Genomic DNA, 4,040 nt, shown 5'->3' with positions numbered 1-4,040 from the left:
ATATATGTATGTATATATATGTATGTATGTATATATATATATATATGTGTGTGAGTGTGTGTGTGTCCCCATATGCATACACACATGGCACTATGCATACATGCTTACATACATACACACGCATCTATCTATCTGTCTGTCTATCTATCTATCTATCTATCTATCTATCTATCTATCTATCTATCTATCTATCTATATATATATATTCATATATATAAAACCACATACACATATACATATTTTGTCTTTGCATTTGGTTAGCAAGATTCTTTATGTGAAAAATGTATGTTGATGCATATTTTATCGTGCCTGGGGAGAGTCATTCTCTTTTAGTGCCTTATTACTGAACAGACGTGTTCCTTTGCTGCTGTGTTAATTGTAGGTTTGCCAGTGATTGATATCACTTTGTTTTCTTTGGGCTTTTGACACACTACCTACTCTGAGCTGTGTGTTTTTTTCTGTAAATTCCTCCTGTTTACGGGCGAATTATTTTCTCTTCTTTTCTTGTGTGTAAAACTGTTCTACACTCTAAAATATGGATACCGAAATTATTGGAAACGCCCCTCTAAAAAGAATGCCAGACAAAGAAATTGTACAATGAAATGTTCCTCTCCTTCCCAAGTCACGAAAAGAAGGAGAAGGAAAACTTGCCAATAATGAGCGTAAACAGCCCGAAAACCAAAGCACAAGATAATGAAAAGATTAACTTCGCGTCCAAGGCCGGTGTTACTAGTGAAACATTACAGGTCACCATCGGTGAACTTTTGAAATTTGGAGAGCTTATTAAAAAAAAAGGAGGGCACAAATGTAAAATTAACTCCCCCAGAGGAAATGATACAAACCACACAACGCAAAACTATAATCTACAAAACGTTATCACTAAAATCTAAAAATATAGAAACATCAACCAAAGAGGCCATCAAAAATTGCATTCAACCTATCTGGCATGAAACCAAATATGTAGCAAGAGATAAACACTTCTGCACAGTTGAATTGAGGTTCATCTCCGAGGAAGAAACGAAATAACGGTCTACGACATCCCTAAAGTCGGCGGAACATGGAGGATCGAATTACCATCCTCTAGGCTACCAAGCTGCACCAATAAAACTAGTGGGGCCAGGGCGTTGAACTAATAATCCGGGCCACCTAAGGGACCTAGAAGAATTACCGACCAAGTAATATTACCTTATGAAACCGCACTAAGAGTCATGGTGGAGGGGAGAAATCCAAGATGTTACAAGTGTGGGCAAAACGTTCACATAAAACCGCTTGCCCACAAGACCGAGAACCTACTGTACCCCCTTCACACAATAATCCGCCACATATTGACGACCCAAGAGACGACAAAAAGAAACCAACCAACACCACGCCAAAACAACCCACACCAGAAGCCTCAAGAGAGAAAATAAAAGACGCAAAGAGAGACCCCCCAAAAGATTGAAGTCATCGACAATGAATGGACAGAAATTAAAAGGAGACGTAAGTGGAAAAACACATTCCTTACACACATTAACATCACAGACACCCAAATACCCGCATTCACACAACTTACACACAAGCCTCAAACACCCAACTTATTACCCTCAGACGCAATCTAAATTCAAGGGGAGTACCTAACAAACCGAAACAGAAGAAGAGGGATTACCAACACCCCTCCTCAGCGTATAAAATGTAAGTAGTTAAATTTATTCTGTTCTGGCTCAAGCTTGGTAGCGTAAATGTGCGTGACCTAGGATCGAACTGGAAGCAAGGTTGTTTCCTAAATGTTCTCGGGTCACGGAACCTCGATGTAATGTTCACTAGCAAAACTAAACTGAATGAACTGCGAGCTTTCTTAGCCACCCTCAACGGCTACGAGAAATCCATTTCTCCATGCCAGCCCGGGGGTGGGTGGAATTGTAGTCTTATTGAGGAGAAAATTGGGTTTAGAGATTAGAACAGTCTTTCTGGACATACGCCAACCACTAAACTACGTGTGAGTGTAATATGTGGTGTTTGTAGAGATGGTAATGACCTTCACGTCTTCGACTGCAGTATATGTGCTGATGACGTCTATATATATATATGTGTGTGTGTGTGTGTGTGTGTGTGTGTCCGCGCGCCCATATATATATATATATATATATATATATATATATATATGATATATCTGATATATAAACACACAAACACACCCGCATATACACACATACACACATATCTATACATCTACGTTTTGGTTCATCTACATGATATTCAGTTATATTACACTGAAAGTAGTGTTTGTGCTCTATAATAATAATCATTTTTTTCTTTCTCTTTTTTTTCTTTTACTTTAAGATGCGTTCCTGGTGTATTTCAAGAAATGATTATATATTTTAATGTTCTCGGCATTGCTAAAGCTATACTTACTGAATCAGTTTGTAGCGTCATCTCTATAAAAAGTCTGACAGATTAGAATTTTACGAGTTTTTGTAGTCTGTTTATCACGTGCAAATTTACATTCGATTGTCTGTGGATATATAATATGGATAAGTTCTAAATAGTTCTCATTTTCTTGGTTAACATTAAATTTGACTGCACCTCCACGATTGTAGTGTATTTGTACAAAGACATCTTGAGGTGCGTATGAAAAATTAAATTTAATTGAATACATTTATCTCGAAATAATTTACACAAAATATTACACAAATTGGTATTTTTTTATGCCTAGTTATATATAAAAACAATTGAATATTTAACTGGAGGATTATTGAATATTCATTAACAATGTATATGTTTATAAAACTTTTACATGGATAGGAATAACACTGAGTCCGAAGTTTCGGTTTACAAGCTTTTGTTAATCTGTGCTGCACTTGGCTTCTATTTGACTTTATATCGTCTTTGGCTAATTGTTTTTCTCGGGTAGGTAAAGCTATTTGAAATGATTATTAGGTTTTCTGTACGTAGGTCTGTGATGTAGATATGTAAGAAGAAGACAGTAGAGAAGGGGAGTATTTTTGCGTAGTGTGGCTTGATAGACACTTATTGTTGGAATATGTTGTCTGATTTGACATGAGAACAGTGTTACTGTTTTTGGATCTGTCGCACATGGAAATAACCGTTTACACTGATACCTCAAATTCAATTGGGTTAGATTGAGGTTACGAAAGCTTTTGCATAAAAATGCAGTTTCGTGACATGAATAACATACCTGAATCGGAAACATTTGTGTACAGAGGAGCTTTTTTCCACGCTTTACTGAAATGTAAAGGATGACATACATCCCACATGAAGGCAAATGAAATCTTCTAACAGTACTTTGAAACTAAATGTTTATATATATATATATATATATATATATATATATGATATATGAGCATATGCATACCGTTCATCTGACCTTAGCTGTCCAAGGAATGGTAACTTGAAACTCCAAGTAGCAGTCTGTGCAGATTTTTGCATCTTTCAAAAACACATATCACTTTACCTTCTGTATTCGAGTACTATTTCTTTCCAGCTAGTTATAACCACATGGCTCTGTAGTTAGAGCTTGGGGCTCACAATCATGAAATAGTGAGATCAATTTCTGGGCGGGGCCGTGTGTTGTGTTCTAGAGCAAGACACTTTATTTCACATTGATACGGTTCACTCTGCTGCAGAAATGAGTTGCGACGTCACTGGTGCCAAGCTGTATCGACATTTGCCTTTCTCTTGGATAACATCGGTAGCATGCAAAGGGGTGTCTGGTATGCATTGGCGACCGCTGGTCTTCCGTAAACAAACTTGACCAGACTTCTGCCTCGGATGACAACTTTCTAGGTGAAATCCTATAGTCATTCATTACTGAAGTCGGCCTTTACCATTTAACCTCTTTTGTTTTGCATTTATGCACTGACTCGTGTATGTTTGTGTGCGTGCGTGTGTGTGTGTGTATGTGTGTGTGTGTGTGTGTGTGTGTGTGTGTGTACGTAATGTGGTATATATATATATATATATGTAATGTAGAATTTAATAAATCGTGTGGACTTCTTAAAAGAAATGTGAGGCGACATGTCTACACCGAGGGCTACACCTAA

This window comes from Octopus bimaculoides, chromosome 7 (genome assembly GCF_001194135.2).
Source record: "Octopus bimaculoides isolate UCB-OBI-ISO-001 chromosome 7, ASM119413v2, whole genome shotgun sequence".
NCBI classification, from domain to species: Eukaryota; Metazoa; Mollusca; class Cephalopoda; order Octopoda; family Octopodidae; genus Octopus; species Octopus bimaculoides.
This window is presented reverse-complemented; position numbering follows the sequence as displayed.